This window comes from Ctenopharyngodon idella, chromosome 13 (genome assembly GCF_019924925.1).
Source record: "Ctenopharyngodon idella isolate HZGC_01 chromosome 13, HZGC01, whole genome shotgun sequence".
NCBI classification, from domain to species: domain Eukaryota; kingdom Metazoa; phylum Chordata; class Actinopteri; order Cypriniformes; family Xenocyprididae; genus Ctenopharyngodon; species Ctenopharyngodon idella.
The window spans coordinates 34,231,334-34,248,991 of record NC_067232.1 but is presented as its reverse complement, the minus strand read 5'-3'; the positions used below and the strand labels follow the sequence as shown (position 1 = coordinate 34,248,991).

The window sequence follows — 17,658 nt, the reverse complement described above, 5'->3', positions numbered from 1 at the left end:
GGACTACAACAAATGATAGGGACTACAACAAGCTTCTTCCCCAGTTAGTGACATCACTAACCCTAAAATTTACATAAACCCGTCCCCGAAACACACAACAAAGGGGGTGAGGCCATGTTGAGCTACTTTAGAGAAGAGGAAGAGTTGTTGTAGTAGAGTGTTGTTGCCATGCCGTCATTTTACGCCACACTGCTTCACAAACGAGGGTCAATTCAACACTGGATTTGCACAAAAGATTAACATGACAGCACATGCTAGTCGATGAGTTGAATCAACTCCACAGCAACTATAAATTTATCCACTAACCATTCAGAAACGTCCAGTTTCATTCTAAAAGTTGTAACTTCTTCCTGAGTCTCTCCATCAGTGTCGACTCCGGTTTGAACAATGTAAGGCTGAACACCGTTACTGACAATCCTCATTTTGGCTGCTTGAGATTCTCCAGCTTTGTTGTTGTTGAGCAACCAAAGCGTGAGCTGTTAAAGCTCCGCCCTCTTCTGGAAAGCGGGCCGGGAGCAGCAGCTCATTTGCATTTAAAGGGACACACACAAAAATGGCATGTTTTTGCTCACACTCAAATAGGGGCAAATTTGATAAGCTATAATAAATGTGGGGTATTATAAATCTGTGGGGTATTTTGAGCTGAAACTTCACAGACACATTCTGGGGACAACAGAGACTTATATTACATCTTGTAAAAGGGGCATTACAGGACCCCTTTAAATTTATTATCGATAATAAGCAGAATGAACTATTCTTCTTCCAAGTACTTCAACTGTAGGCTGTTTACTGTTGGCAAGCAACATAATAAATTAGTTTAATAAAGATCACAGGTGTGAATTTAACAAGATTTTATACTGTGGCTCATCAAATCAGAATTTAGTGTCAGAACTATCCAACAGTATGTTGGATAGTTCTATACTGAATGAACCACACGTCTTTGAAAAAGTTTTAAGCAATGAAGAATTAGTGACAGATTTATTACAGGTTATTTGGATGTACCCTGCACTGTAAAAAATTATTTTCATGATTTATCACAACATTTGTTCTTTTGTCAAATCAACTTACATAATTAATGTGGTTCAGATAACATAATATCTTGAGTTTCTGTTGATTAAACCAATCACCTTCATTGTATTAACTCAAATATTTAATTTCAATAAACTCAAAATTTTAAGGCAATCAGGTAACTTACTTTTTTTTAAGTTAAACCAACAATTCTTTTTTACAGTGTGGAGCACAAAATACACTTTCTTTAAAATACACAATCTTTTTTTTTTTTTTTTTTTTTGTCATTCTTAAAGTAATCTGAGCATATATACTTTAAAACGTATTATTTACTAGAAAGCTGCCATGGAAACTTAATAGGCACATAGTACCTTTAACCAGCATCAACCTCAGAATAACAGTGAAGCCATAACCAATTCGTACACCATTTCCATCTCCAATGATGTGTGAACACAAACACTTTCTTGCCATTGTGTAAACAGTGCCTGAGCTCGACCAGAGCATATTTCTTAAAGTCTGGGTATAGTCTTTTAAAGAAATACCTCCTTAAATTACAACACAAGGATATTCGTTTATAAAAAGTTATAGAGTTCAAAAGATCCTGCACAACCCAGCTCTTTCAAATGCCATCATTTTCAATGCTGCATAACAATTCAACTCTGTTTAATGACAAAAAAAGATAAACACACTTACTCGCAAATAGATGTTCCACACCTGAGCTGTTGGTGGCCCCTCCAGCAGAGTGTTGCAAACCTCAGGTGCTGATGAAACGGGACTCACATATCATACATACACCTTGAGGAAGTCATGAAAAAGAAAATCAGGCACAACTTCACTATTCAGTCTCGTATATATGCACACCCTACAAGATCAGCCGCAAGTGAGACACGTTTTGTTGATAGAAATGCTTGTTTAGAAGCACACAAGGTTCCACCTCCTCACTCAACAAGCCAACCTGCCTAAGGACTGGCTCTTAAAGAGACAGGCTTCCCTCAATACTCTCACACAGCTCAGAGAACAATACATCACGGTTGAGTGAATAAAAGATGAACACTATAGACATCACGTGTTTTTTGCTTTGTTTTTTCAAACCCTCAGCCTCTTTTTGGTATTTTAAGTTTCACAAACGCATGGCAAGTCTTGTTGTTTAATACCCTCCATGTAAACATTCTTTTGCACAGATGGACGCTGATAGAGAGGGCATTGTGCACATTTTTCCGGCTTGTTTAGAAACGCAGTCTAGCAGAAACTCTTGCGATTGCTGTAGCGGTAATGGGAGGCTTTTTGCTGTTGCTGTAGCGACAGACAAGACTCCTGATGTTGGGGGCTGATGTGCCCACACGTTCCTCTGCAGGCGATAGTGTGGAGAGGATCGGTTTTCAGCAGATTATCTCAACAATATCAGGCCTGTGGAGCATTTGAAAACAGGCATCTACATGTCCACACCACCGTGATGAGAGACACACGCACGCACCTACTGTATATTTGCACACACTTAGTGCCGTACAAATATATTACTATAAATGAGGGCGTATGTAAAGACAGACATGTAGTGACTGTCTCTCCACTGGTGTTTTCTTTTTAGAAAGCTGAATCATTACTATCGAAAGCAGAATGGGTAGACGCGTTTATCGGGCTCCTGAGGGCTTATCCTGATTGTCTGTGAGGAACAGATGAATAGGAAAGCACTCAAAGCTCATTTGTTTTGGTTGTTCGCCTTGTGTTTATATTGAGATAATGGCGTGCCCATGATTACACCATTCAGCTTCTCGATTTTAAGCACACATTTGTATGTCTGTCCTGCTGTGGCCTCATTATGATGTTTGTGCTGAAAATGGCACTACAATAATTAGGGTGATTTCACATGCAGTTTTAGCTCGTGATCTTACACTCTTAAAAATAAAGGTTCCAAAAGTTCTTTTTGCAGCGACACCATAGAAGAACATTTCAGTGAACAGAAAAAATAACCCTTTTTTTCTTAGTGTGAAGAACATTTTAATAGTCTAAAGAACTTTTTTTTACACCACTGTGAAGAACCTTCTGTGCAATGGAAAAAAATAAAAATAAAGGTTCTTTATTGGCGTCTGTGGTTCCATGAAACACTGGGTTAAAAACCAACCCAATTTGGGTTGTCTTCCCCCAAGGGCTGGGTAAACATAGGACAGAACACATGTTGGGTTAATTTTACCCAGCAAATTAGGTTGTTTATTTAACCCAGCATAATGGGTTGATTCATTTTCACTATAATACTAGCTTATTTTTTCTTTTCATACATGAATTAATGTTTACGGATTAACTTAAATCCTCTAAACTTTTTTTAAATACTGTACACAACCACTGGTTTGCATGATAATTCCTTTATTTTCGATTATATTTTATAGTATAGCATACTTTATATCGTTTTTAAAACATATTACCTACATTTACGCTCATTTAACAAATATTATTAATAAAAATTAAACATTTAGAAGAAATTAAAGAGTAATCGACCAGTTTCTGTTGTCCTGTTTCCACCGTAACGGCGCTGAATTTCGTGCCGGAGATGGCTCGCGTTCGGCGGGGAAACTGATAACTTCAGACCGCAGCCAGCGTTTCACTCGGAGTCGTAGCCGAAAAATGTGTGACTGGCTCCAAACCTGTCCATAAATGATCAGTGTACAATTCTGAGAACATATTTTAACATCCTAAGTATTTATATTCTGTTTCTTTTTGAATAAAATCATAACATTTTATGAAGGCATCACGAGAAAAGACCTATGCGACACTCGTTTGGGTGACTCACATCGCGCCCATGTATGTTTCTTTGCATAAAATTAAACGATATACAGAATAACGAATTTTAGATAAAATAAAACGTACACAACACTGTATTTTACCGAAGACATGCACCAATTTGATGGAGCTGCACCGCTCTCTCCTGAAGATGTAGCAAAAAGCCCGCGATAAATAACTCAACCCCTGGGTTGTTATGCTTGACCCAGGATTTGGGTCAGGGTTGCCAGGTTTTCACAACAAAACCCGCCCAATTGCTCCTCCCAAAACTATCACATTTCAGGGGGGTCCCACGGTAAAAATCGCGTTTCGGGGGGTAAAATCCGTTTTTGGTGGGGCTCCCTTGGTAATTCTCCCCTGGTAAAATCGCATTCAAGGGCGAAATATCACATTATTTGGGGTCGATTCAACCCGCGGACATGAAAAACAACCCGCGGCAACAGTGTAAAAGTAGCCCAATTCCGCGGCAAAACCGCAGACTTGGCAACACTGATCTGGCTAAAACAAAAACTACCCAAACACTGGGTTGTTACATCTGACTTATGAGCTGGGTAACAAAAAGAAGTGAACCTTTAACATTCAATGAACCTTTTTATTGCACAAAAGATTCTTTACACACTGTAAAAAAATATATTTTCATGATTTATCACAACATTTTTTTCTTTTGTCAAATCAACTTAGGTCTAATTAATGTGGTTCAGATAACATAATATTTTGAGTTTCTGTTGATTAAATCAATCGCCTTCATTGTATTAACTCAAATTTTTAATTTCATTGAACTTAAAATTTTAAGACAACCAGGTAACTTACTTTTTTTAAGTTAAACCAACAATACTTTTTTACAGTGGAAAGTTTCTTCTGATTATTAAAATGTTCTTGACTTTATTAATTATTTAGCTTTCACCATGTTATTTTCTAAATATGAAAATATGAATATATATACATATATACAGTAATACCATTTAGAAAAGAATCATAGGTCAAGGTTTCTGGCATCTGCATTTCCCAGAATTTTTTCCCAACTGCTTCTCCTGAATTGTTCTCTCGTTGTTGTTCTGAATTTTCCACTTCATATGTCACGTTATCATCTTACTGTAAAACATCCATTTACAAGCAAGAAATACACCTCCTCTCTCCTCCCCCATCCCCCAAAATAAATTAGTCCAGAAATACAAGCTGAACTTTTTCCTGGTTTTTCCAGAGTAATCCCATCACTGCTTAGATGGGAACTTTGATAGTCACAGTATTTGTTTCACAAAAGAACAGAGAACTTCAATATTTACAGTTGCTCAACAATTCATATCCACATTTTATAGTCAATTCATTTCTCATAATAACAGTAATATGTCATTGCGATGGCAGCATTACACGAAACACCAGTTTGTAAAACTGACAATGTGCCCTAGAAATCTGTATTTCAATGTGTTTGTGCCAACAAACAACTGTACTGAATCCCGTCCTCTGACTCACACGCTCGGAAGGCATGAATAGAGAAGCTAAGTGGGTGTTTAACAGTCAGAGCAGCTTGGATGATAAATACATTTGTCCTTCCGAGAACATGGACTCACTGCTACACCTTTGATATCTGGGCTTTTCGTATGAAGATTGGATCCACTTTAAAATACTAGCATGAAGTGGAGGATAAAAGCATCTTCAAAGGACCATGTTAGATGGGCTTTAAATACAACGCATCCCTTTTACACAGCATCTATCAGTGACCACTCACATTTCAAGCAAAGTGGATGAATATCACAGTATAATCCTGGTTTGTGTGTCCGTGGTGGTCACTGTTACTATAGCAACAGAGAGAGGATGCCTTCTGTATGTAGACAGCAGCGATAGATTGCCTGCTCGAGCTTCCTTCCTATTATTTCCAACATATGGGTTTAAGCGCTCTGCATATGGCGTGATTCAGATGGCAGTTTCAGTGTATGAAGCAAGAATGGGTTGTGACAAGTATCTATCTATCTATCTATCTATCTATCTCAGATACTACTCTGTACTTGTGTTTTATCAGGCTCTGCTCTAATGCTAGACAGCTCAGTGAGTGCCAGAGAAAGTAGATTATGGAGTCAGAGTTTTATTAGGAAGTGATGGTATTTATGAACTCTATTTACAACCCTGTGATGTTTCCCACGCCATATGGACCAGTAATATATCTGCCTATGAATTAGAGCCTTACAGTGAGTTGCTAGTGAGCAATACAAGGCCACATGTGAAAAACAAATTAAAATCACCAAAATGAAAACTTTCATTGGGACTGACGTTGGACTTTTATTCTGGTTGGCTAAACTAATTCTTTTAGCCAAGGGCAAGTAACATCACAATTACTCAAACAAAATAAGAATCGAATCAAGCACTTTTAAGATTTTAAAAAATAATAAAATAAAAAAATAAAAAAATAAAAATTTACTAGGAAAAGTCAAAACTGTAGTACACAAATAGAAACATTTGGACATTTTGTCACACTTTATAATAGGTGTCCTTTTCTGTTATGTACCTACATCAAATAATAAGTAGTGTACTTATTGTATTCATATTGTATTGACATATAAATATAAATTGCACATATTACACATAAATATTATGTAACAGTGACAAATTCAAATGATTTGTATTTACTCAAAGAAATTTTGTCAGATTTACTTGAATTTCTTTTGTTCATACAACTAAATTGTTATTTGTATAAATTACTCAATATAATTGTGTGGAACCACTTTTTTAAGTAAATCCAACAATTCATTTTTTAGAGTGTGAGAATCAACTCATTAGTTTTGATCAACAGGTCATTTGCGTTTAGTCATTGTGGAAATTGTAGATGTGCAAATTGCTTAAATCAATAAGAAATTCAAATCTGAGGTGAACAAGAAACTAACTGTTCAGAGACCTTAACTTATTGTTTTGAGGAAAAAAAGTCTGATTTGAGAATTGAGCCACAGCAACTGAGAAAAAATAACTAGAAACACATTCCCAAATAAATGTTTTTCACCTACCCTTTCTTATAGCCAGAGCCTGGTGCTTCTTCCTATGTGAATATCAGGCTGAGCTAAGATCCACTGAACGGCTCTCTGTTGATCTTTTCTGTCTGTGAGGCTTGTCCCCCTGTCCTCATCTAGTGTATGCTGGGCGTCTGTCTTTGAAGTTATTTCGGCATGTGTCTAAGTTGCAGACAGCATGAAGAAGGGGCTGCTTGACCTTCCCTTCACCCTAAACCTCCCTCTCAGATGGAGAACAAGGCGGCGCACGCGTCCACGCACTTCACAGCCTCTCGCCCTGCCCTGCGGCTCTGACTCACGGGGCAGCTCACACCCCAGAGGACTTCACTTAAAACCGAGGCACACGTTCGTATACTCTGTCATCAAGCATGTTGTCCGGTTGTCAGATTGAAGCAGTGTTAAATGAACCCCTTGATAAAATAGCCCTTTCTCCACTCAGGCGAAGTAGAAGGCTATTTTTGCTCTGCGAGTTACATGAGAATTTGAAAGATAAAGTCCCTAATCCCTGTTGTAGATGTAGAGAACCTTGTGCACATCCTTACTTGTCATCCTGCACAGGTCAAATTCAATCTATCCAGGTTGTTTCCTGACCAATTTAATGTTATTCCTGAAGTCCATAAGTTGAAAAATTGATTTTCCGCTCTAGGGGTGCTGTAGTTGTCTTATAGCAGCCAGAGTCCAACTTAATCTTCTACAGTCCCTTGACGCTGCAAGGTATTTCCAGCACCGGCTTCAAGGCAAAGTGTTCAAAGACTCAATTTATGAAATGAAAGTGAGCTTGGCAATTCATTTCAATCTCTAAGGCTCCTTTGTGAGGCGAGAGCAGTCCACTGTGAGAGGTAAACTGGTTCCCTGGTCTTGACATACAGGATAATTTTTTATGATGAAGACCCGAGGTCTCAGAGCCCTCCTAATCCGCTTGACATCTGACTGTGTGCTGAGCCCCAATCCCTTGTAAGCTCTCCGTGATAGGTGGAAGCACTAAAGCTACACTGACCGAAACCCGACACAAAATGTTAGAGCAACTGGACCTGGGCAACTGTACACCCAGTTGACTCAAACACTCAGGTATAGAAGTAGTCCGAAAAAGTAGCACTTCATTTTACAGTCATGTTTGCATGTACATATGCACAAAGTATTTACAATAACTGTTAAAACTAGGTACTAACCCTAAACCTAATCTTAACCCATGTTAAGTCCATGTTGATACCTGACATAACTCAGTAATTTCTTTTACTGAGTACACTGTAAATGTACATATTGTAAAATAAAGTGCAATCAAAAAGACTTAAAGGAAAGCACAGTGGCATAAAGCGTCCTGGATCTTGGAAGTTAGAGCTGCTAAAGTGGCTCTATTCTATTAAGGACAGAAATTTCATTTTTGGGTGAACTAACCCTTTAAGGTTGAACCACTGCAGTGACGTTGACTCAGCTCGGTACAGCACGACTCAGCTCGCTTTAAAAGTGAGCCGTACCAAGCCGAGCCGAGTCAATGTCACTGCAGTGGTTCAACCTTAAAGGTTGAATTGACCCAAAAAGGAAATTTCTGTCATTAATTACTCACCCTCATGTCGTTCCAAACCTGTAAGACCTTCGTTCATCTTCAGAACACAAATTAAGATATTTTTGATGAAATCCGAGAGCTCTCTGACTACATAGACAGCAATTTAGCCACCACTTTCAAGGTACAGAAAAGTAGTAAAGACATCGTTAAAATAGTCCATGTGACTAAAGTGGTTCAACCTTAATGTTATGAAGTGACGAGAATACTTTTTATGCTCAAAAACAAAACAAAAATAACTACTTTATTCAACAATTTCATCTCTCCCGTCAGTCTCCTTCTCTAGAACATCGAATAGACAGTGCAGGCTTCCGTGTTTACGTCCGAACACCAACTCAGTATTGGCCGACGCTGATCACATGAGCAGCATGAGGCATGCGTGTGATGCTGACGCAGGAGCCAGCCAATAATGAGCCGACATTCTGATGTAGAACCTGGAAGCACTGAACCCAAACAGCGTAGGAGAATGACACAGAAGAGAATATATTGTTGAATAAAATCTTTTTTTTTTTTTTTTTTTTGCACACAAAAAGTATTCTCGGCGCTTCACAAAATTAAGGTTGAACCACTGTAGTCACGTGGACTATTTTAACGATGTCTTTAGTACCTTTCTGGACCTTGACAGTGGTAATTAAATTGCTGTCTATGGAGGAGTCAGATACCTCTCGGATTTCATCAAAAATATCTTAATTTGTGTTCCGAAGATGAATGAAGGTCTTACAGGGGTGGAATGACATGAGGGTGAGTAATTAATGACAGAAATTTAATTTTTGGGTGAACTAACCCTTTAAGGTGCATTCACACCATGACGCAACTACCAACATTATGAGATTTCAGCTTGTAAAAAGTATTTACGTCCTCGTAGAGCTCATAATTACAACTTGTAAGCTGGGAATGTTCTGAGAGCTCCTACTTGTACCGTGTGACTGCTGCAGATTTATTTAGGTGTTGAAAGTATTGCCATAGAAATGCATAATTCATAGTCCTAGGACATGAAAAGCTCCAAATAGAATGTTAAGTGTTGTCATCGGGAAATTACGGCAATTATGACATGGCATGAATGTAGCTTTAGCTCTAGCACAGGGGTGGCCAACAGCGGTCCTGGAGAGCCCCAGTCCTGCAGAGTTTAGCTCCAACCCTGATAAATTCTCACCTGCCTGTAGCTGGCTAGTAACCCTTAAGATTAGCTTGTTCAGGTGTGTTTGATTAGGGATGGAGTAAAACTCTGCAGGACTGTGGCTCTCCAGGACCGACGTTAGCCACCCCTGCTCTAGTGCTAATTACTGTTGGAAACAGGACTGGACGCCCTGTGCTAAAGCAATGAAAGGTTTAAAGTTTTTCTTCGCACTTTAAAGATATTTGTATTGTAAGAGGATCCTACACAGGTCATTAGCACCCTTCCTCCACTGTGCAACACTCTTGCGGTGAGAATTAATGTTACATAGTTGGGATGCCCTGCTCCTCTCACGCATTTCTGGATAGTGATTGGAGCACCTATTGCGCCATGGTCAATGCCCTCGGACTTCTTCTTCTCATGTCTGCATTGTGATTGGACCATGGCCCAAGGGATGTGGCCCCATTGTTGTAACCTAATCTTAGAGCTCATTGTTACATTAACTGGAGGCGGAGAGGCAAGTTTGGAGATTGTGTGGTCTGGAAAGAGGGTGGCTTGAGCTAATTTTGACCAGGATGGGTGGTGACTCTGAAATAGCTGGCGGTTGAGGGGTTGAGAGGTTGCACATTTAGATGTAAAGTGCAGCTGCGGGATGCCTTCTTCTCTAACTGCTAGTAATCTGTACACAATGCACGGTTGAGAGCGATCCATCAGGAGGCTAAGACCTTGATGGCTTTAGTATTGAATGACTCTCAGAAATGTGGTACTGAGGTGCTTCTCCAGCCACCTGGCACAAAATGCATGCCTGTTTATGCTGGGATGAGAATGGAGATGCACAGAGAACAACACACATTCCGCACTAGCGGCAGCCTTGACCCTGGAGCAGCTGAGGCTAGAGAAGAACACAAAGGCCAGTGGGCATTTGAAACCTTGAAGTCCGTGGATGACAAGAATACACACACCCTTTTTTTGCAGCCTGTTATGTATGAGCCCAGCCCTCGTATTCTGCTTGTCCTGAATTCAGATGGCCTCCAAACATTTAAAGCATTGTAGTTCAGCATGTGATGCTCTTCCAAAAGGTGTTTCTTCTTATTTAACCATTGGTAAATGAAGAGCAAGACAAACACAGAACCTGTTTACACCTGGTTTAGGGCTGTGCGATTAATCTGAATTGATTTTCGAATTTTGATTTTGGTTTCCAATAATTTTGAAAACAAGATAATCAAGGTAAAATGACTATTGTGAAGGAAACCTTCCTTTCCTTCACAGCGGTGCTGTTCTTCCCTAAAAGCCCAAACTTAACATCCAAATCAGCCAAATAAGTGAGTGTTGTAAAATGCAGTCTACTGTTGCTAAACTGCAGGATGTGTTTGATATTAAATGGTGTTACTAAAAGTGCATTAAGCCACAAAAGAGACACTGTTCTCCAGGCGGCTTTCTGTGCGCGCGCTCCAAGTCGGAACCGAACGCGGATAAGCAAATGGGCTTGGGATACTTGCCTAAATGCATACACACAACAATGTCAAAATGCCTTTTTGGAGAGTATTCATGTAAACACAGTGGGTTATGTTTTAAGTAAATTTACACAGTTGAGAAAGAAAACGTGTGTGTAATGGTATATTGGACCTGTGCATTAGCTCTTAAAGTGACAGCAGCCTAATAAACCTGCTGCAGTCTGTCACTAATGATAATCAAATGACAAATGACAAAGGAAAATCACTCACTGATCTTGATTGAATAACTTAAGTAGCTTTAATAAGGATTAATCTATATTTGTGACCTGTGCTGGCAAAATGATTCAGAATGCGCACAGCTAATTTCAAGCTACGGGCAAAAACAAGTGAAAAATGGTCGAAATTGAGGTTTTCACAAAAATGAGTTCATTGAGTTCTCAAAATTGACTTTCATGACTTTATCGACTTCAAACCGGGTGTGCATCACACATCCTGAAAAGTGAAGCTGCGGGCTCTTTGATCGCCCCCTGGTGGCTGGATGCAGTACAGGTCATAAACCTCGCCCTCTCCATTCAAACGAACGGGAATGAGTCAAATAAAAAAAATAAATTACGCTTTAAATAAAATTTTCCGAAAGATGGTTTTGGTCAGTTGTTATCACGCTGATATATATTCAATAGTTCGTTTTGTGATAAGTTTGATTTTAGCTAGCAATTTGATGCTATAGAAACGGGGCGTGTCGTCATGATTGACAGTTGTGAATGACAGCTTCTTTGAGAACTGTCGGAGCTTCGAGGGGAGATTGAAGACATATAACTAACTATTAATTTTCGATTTCTGTGTTATTTCACACTGACAAAATGAGTTGTTCAGCAGTAAACTGTCCTAACCGACCTACAGGATCTGACGGATCACTGAACTTTTTTCGGTAACGTTAAATGTGGGCTTTATAAGCTAATTAATAAATGTTATTAGTTAAGATAACACGCCTAACTTTAGCCATGACAGAAAAAGCAGGTGATCGTTATCTGGCAGTTACTATATATTTTTTTGGGTATAAAATAATAATTAGCAGGACAAAACTAACGATAGCCTACTGTAATTAATTATAGAGCACTGTCTACAGCAATCGATCTCCTGTAACGTTAGTTTAACTTTATTTAAAATGGACCAAGATCATTTTAGAGTTGTTTCTAGTGGCATATTATATTGAGTTTATCTTCTGAATTTGCTGTTTCAAAAATATTATTGCTCTAGAAACAGAATAGCCTATTATTTTATAGGTAGAATTTTAAATTGTGTATAATTTATATAGTCTATTTAAAATACATCAATGATGACGCAGTCGTCTGGGCGGAAGTTTGATACCGCAACTCTGCCTCCGGGCTCCACTGACGATTCCTTCTGCGCATGCCCAGACTCCAAACTGACATTTTTGCGTAACATGTCAACACCCATCGTTGTACGTTTTACTTTCAGTTCATTACAATGGAAGGAAGCGGCGTCGCGGCGTCCATCTTTTTTTACATATGCTTCAAACGGGTGTAGCTCAGTCATTTTTTATCATGTATTGCTGACTGCCCTTACGAAAAATAAGTATACTTAAGTAATGTTCAAGTATATTTTTTAAGTATACTTTATGTAGTAAGTATACTAGTATCAACGTACTAGTAGTAAACTTGTAAGTGTACTATTTTAATATCGCTTGGGACTAAATTGGCCCAACTGAAGTATATGTTTAAGTGTACTATAAGTGTAACAGTAGTAAACTTTAAGTACACAACTAGTTCACAACTACGTTTCTCATTTGTACTGCATCTGTCCTACAAGTAAACTTATAAGTATACTAGTAGTTTACTATTTTAATACTAGTAGTACATTTTAGTATATGAAAGTTCACTTTGAAGTATATCTACTAGTTTAGTGCAAGTATACTTGTAAGTTTTCTTTGAGTGAACATAACATCACACTTATAGTTTACTTTTTATATATTATTTTTGCACTTTAAGTACACTACTATGTTCCTATTTAGGTATTATTTTTTTATACTTGAAATACCTTTAACTGTACTTTAACACTTTCCATTTTAAAAACATTTTATTCTAGCTTCATGAATCCTATTTTATCAACACTTAAATGTGGGTAAGTTTCATTAAAAAAAAGGAAACATTTTAAACAAAAAGCTGAGAAAATTGCATTTTTTGTTAAAGACTGTGTCCGGATGGGATTCAGAACGACGCTCAAACACAGGTGGAGTAGATCGAGTCCATAAACACCCCCAAAGCTTCATAGTCCTCATTCAGTAACGTTTAGCAGTTTTGATTTACATGATGTTTAATGTTTGATGATCGCTTTATTTTACATTGTGTGAGTAATCTTCTATCGCTTGTTTCAGCTTCTTCTCCTGCATTTTGATCTGGAGATTCCGTCCTCTTTCAGAAGATGCGTAACAGCGCCCCCTACAGTATAGCCTGAAAATTCAGTCAATGGCGAGGAAAGAGTGAAGTAGATTTGAAGTAAATTCTTATGTACACTACCAGTGGACTAGCCTACACAAAAATTCAGATACTCAGAATTAGGAATATATCTGTTTTCTTTATAAATCAATATATTCAAACAATGTACTTTTATACTATTCTTTCATAAATATACTTTTATGTATATCTCGATCAAAAGACTTGAGTCCAAGTATAGGCCAAATATACTTAGACTTTTGTGTCAGTATAAGTCAAGTATACCGAAGTGCACTTTTAAGTATATTTCTCGGAAGTACCTAAAGTATATTTCTGAGAAGTATATAAAAAGTAGACTGAAAGTATATTTTTAGTTTAAAAGAAGTATACTAATAGCACACTTGAATAAACTTCTTTTTCATAAGGGTGTTTACTTGTCTTAAGTAACTATTTTGAGGACCTTTTTCTTACATTAGTTAACCTAGTATTAGTTTTTAAGTAATATCGATAATTGTGAAATATTTAAATCACAAGATCATAAGTGGTCAGCCTAGAAGCGTTACTGTTTTCACCTAATATTAACATGCGTAAAAAAAAAAAAAAAAAAAAGTAATTAAAAAAAAAAAGTATTTTTTTCAATGAAAAAGTAGGAACGATAAGCCAAGCAGGAAAGGAAGAGTATGAGAATCTGCAATTTTGTACATATTCTGTGTGTTTTGGTATAGCACAACAAAGTTTGATTTGCTTGTTTTGGTGGGCTTTCTTACAATGTGATAGGCAATAATCCAAAATCTTTTTAAAAACAAAAAAAAAAAACCCAAAAAATACTGAAGAATACTTTGGACTTTATCGTCACACTCTACATCATTCACTTGCTGCACACATATATGACTGACGAACCCATGTTATGCTGCTTATGAGCAAGATTTTATGAATTTATGGTTATTGAACTGTTTAAAAAATTCAAGATGTAGGACAAGGATTCAAAATGTAATTTATATGTCATTGTAAATGCATCACTTGCTCAATATTGACAACTAAATGACATTGACTGGGTTGTGTGATAATGTGTGCACTTCGATACAGTTGAGTGACAAGCAAAACAGCCTTCTCTGTAACTTGAGCTTCCTTTCCTTGGAAACATCAGAATTTTTGATTTATGATTACTATGTACTTGACCTTTCCACCCCAACCAGCTTGTAGTGTCTCCGAGGACAGTTGCGTGATGCAGTGCATGAACTCCGACAGTTGAACTAACAAACCTTATGTGAGGGTATAATAATGTTGACATTAGGCAGCGCTACAATTCAAGCACCACTGTGTGTCTCAGACTGACTGTACTAGTCTTAAACCGTTCATAACAGATTCATGTAGAGGACTAAACAAAATTGTATAGAGAAAAATACACAGTTTTTTGGGGGGTTATAATTTTGTATGAGTGAAACTCATTTTCCCAGGATAGTGCTGTGCGCTTAAGGCCTACATATCAGTTTTAATATAATCATCAAGAGTGCTCTTTAAAAGATCAATTGAACCCTTTCAGAAGCAATTCAGTGAGGAGACATTGACCAATACTTACTAACCATGTGATCATTTAAGTGTATTGACCGATGTCCTCTTCCCTTCTGAGGCTAAACGATGCTGAAGAGTGAATAAGACAAGGCTTGTCTTGAGTCACTATCAAATATGGATGAATGCTGTGTGTACTGACTAAGTAGCGCATACAAGACATCTATGGAGCCTTTGACATCTGATCTCCACAGTGCAGAGAGAGATGATGGACTACATTATTCATTCTTGTACAACAGGAACATATGAAGTTTCTATATATATGTGTGTGTGTGTGTGTATATATATATATATATATATATATATTGGTAAGGTTTTTAATGTTTTTAAAATAAGTTTCATCTGCTCACCAAGGCTGCATTTATTTAATTAAAAATACAGTAAAAACAGTAATATTGTGAAATATTATTACAATTTAAAATAACTGTTTTCTATTTGAATATATTTTACAAAGTAATTTATTCCTATGATCAAAGCTGTATTTTCAGCATCATTACTCCAGTCTTCAGAGTCACGTGATCCTTCAGAAATCATTCTAATATGATTTGCTGCTCAAGAAACATTTATTATTATTATCAATGTTGAAAACCAACGTGATCTCATGAGAATACGTGTGTATTTTTACATAAATTGTGGTTCTACCACACGTACATTTACTTACGTTTTCATACACACAAAAACGTACAACATTGACGTATTTATAGCACTAAAACGTAAAAATACTTACGTATTAACAGCAAAAAAAACGTAAATCATGTAACGTAAAGTGTGAATGTATATGAATTCCCATGTATTAATATTAAAATCGTGGCTTTAATGATTTAATGTTGTTTTTAGTCGAATTTATTAAAAGCAGTTTACTCATCTACTTAATATGAAATAACATTTCTGTTCGTGACTTGTGCTGCTCGTTTCGGAGGATTACATAATGTTAAACAAGACTACAATTTGAAACCTTATGAATAAAATTTCTGTAATTGTTTAACCATTTTGTAATATTTAGTTTGTTTGCTGTGAGACACAGAAGGCGTTTTCTCCTATGCAGCGACTGACAATACAACCGTAAGATACACCAAAGCACAACATAAATTCACAAATCACATCAATTTTATTTGTTCGCTGTACTCCAAATCTTTAGAATCCATATGTTTGTAAGGAACAGATCCAAATTCAGCCCTTTATCCATCAATCTTCATCTTCATTCTCAGCAACAGCGACCGTCACAGTCAAAGCTCGCGCTCGTTATGATTCAAATTTGAAAGTAGCGCCACCCTCGAGAAGCGTTACGACATGGTTTACGGCACTGATATCGAACGCTCATTGGTTCTCACCTGCTTCGTCACAGATTGCGACATGCCGTGTTTCAGTGGATTGACATTTGAAATGAGTGCGCACCTTCACGGAGAGAAGCCGGATTTATCATATTTTCAAGGATTAATAAGTTAAATTCTGCTCTGTACCCTATAAAAAACTATTACCGCCAGAGAGGACTGTGACTGGAACTCATCATCATTTGAACTACTTTTTGGTACCACTTTTGACATTTTCGCAAAAAATAAATTATTGTGATTACGCTTGTTTGTCTGTCATTCTTTTATTTATAACAGTAGGTAGTTTAAAGAAATGGTTATGGGTAGGTTTAGGGGTAGGTGTAGGATTAGTGGCTCAAAATATCGTTTTAATGTTATATTTTTACTAAAATTGTCATTGTCCTACACATTTCTGTTCTTTATGTTTTATTCTTTTAACATTCTGTATAAAATGGGTAGGTTTAGGTTCGGGATGGGGTTTAGGGATCTTACATTTATCTACAAAACGATAAATGGAAATTATACATATATCTTTATGACATGAAAGATTCGTAAATATTTTACGTTTTTTCGCTGTAAAAACGTAAGTATTTTTACGTTTTAGTGCCATAATTACGTCAATATTGTACGTTTTAGCCCCTTTCTAAACGTACAAAAAATGTACGTTTTGTGTCTTTGAAAGTTACGTATTAATACCTACGTATTAACAATGAGACCAGGCTTTTTTCAGGAATCCTTGATGAATAGAAAGTTCAAAAGAACAGCATTTATCTGAAATACAAAGTTTTCGTAACATTATACACTACCGTTCAAAAGTTTGGGGTCAGTAAGAATTATTATTTGTATTTTTTTTAAAAGAAATTAAAGAAATTTATACTTTTATTCAGTAAGGATGCATTAAATCAATCAAAAGTGACAGTAAAGACATTTATAATGTTACAAAATATTGCACACAAATATTTTGTACAATTGTACACAATAAATGTTTCTTGAGCAGCAAATCAGCATATCAGAAGGATTTCTGAAGTATCATGTGAAAATTCAGCTTTGATCACTGGAATAAATTACATTTTAAAATATTTTCAAATAGAAAACAGTTATTTTAAATTGTAATAATATTTCACAATATTACTGTTTTTAATGTATTTTTAATTAAATAAATGCAGCCAGAAAGATCTTGTATAATTCTGCAAACTAAAAACTCAAAAACCTACACTCTAAAAAATGCTGGGTTGAAAACAACCCAAGTTGGGTTGAAAATAGACAAACCTAGTGGTTGGGTTAAATGTTTGCCCACCGTGCTGGGCAGTTTTATTTAACTCAACTATTGTTTAAAAATGACTATATGGCTGGATTAAAATAGGTTGGAAATTAAAAATCAGACACATAATTACTAGAGGCAACAATAATAATCAAAAGGT

The 17,658-nt window shown here is 36.8% G+C and overlaps 1 protein-coding gene across 3 annotated transcripts in view; it reads right to left on the bottom strand.

Annotated features, from left to right (window-relative positions):
* The window catches only part of dlk2 (delta-like 2 homolog (Drosophila)), a 29,119-nt gene extending 22,209 nt beyond the window's left edge, over positions 1-6,910 (bottom strand). Inside the window, exons 1-2 of one of the 3 annotated variants that reach the window (XM_051915995.1) lie at positions 6,774-6,910; positions 1,702-1,803 (exon numbers count right to left, since the gene is read on the bottom strand). The gene's annotated coding sequence lies outside the window, so the exon portion shown is untranslated. The other 2 variants (XM_051915994.1, XM_051915996.1) reach the window with 2 other exon arrangements.
* Positions 6,911-17,658: the final 10,748 nt, after the last annotated feature.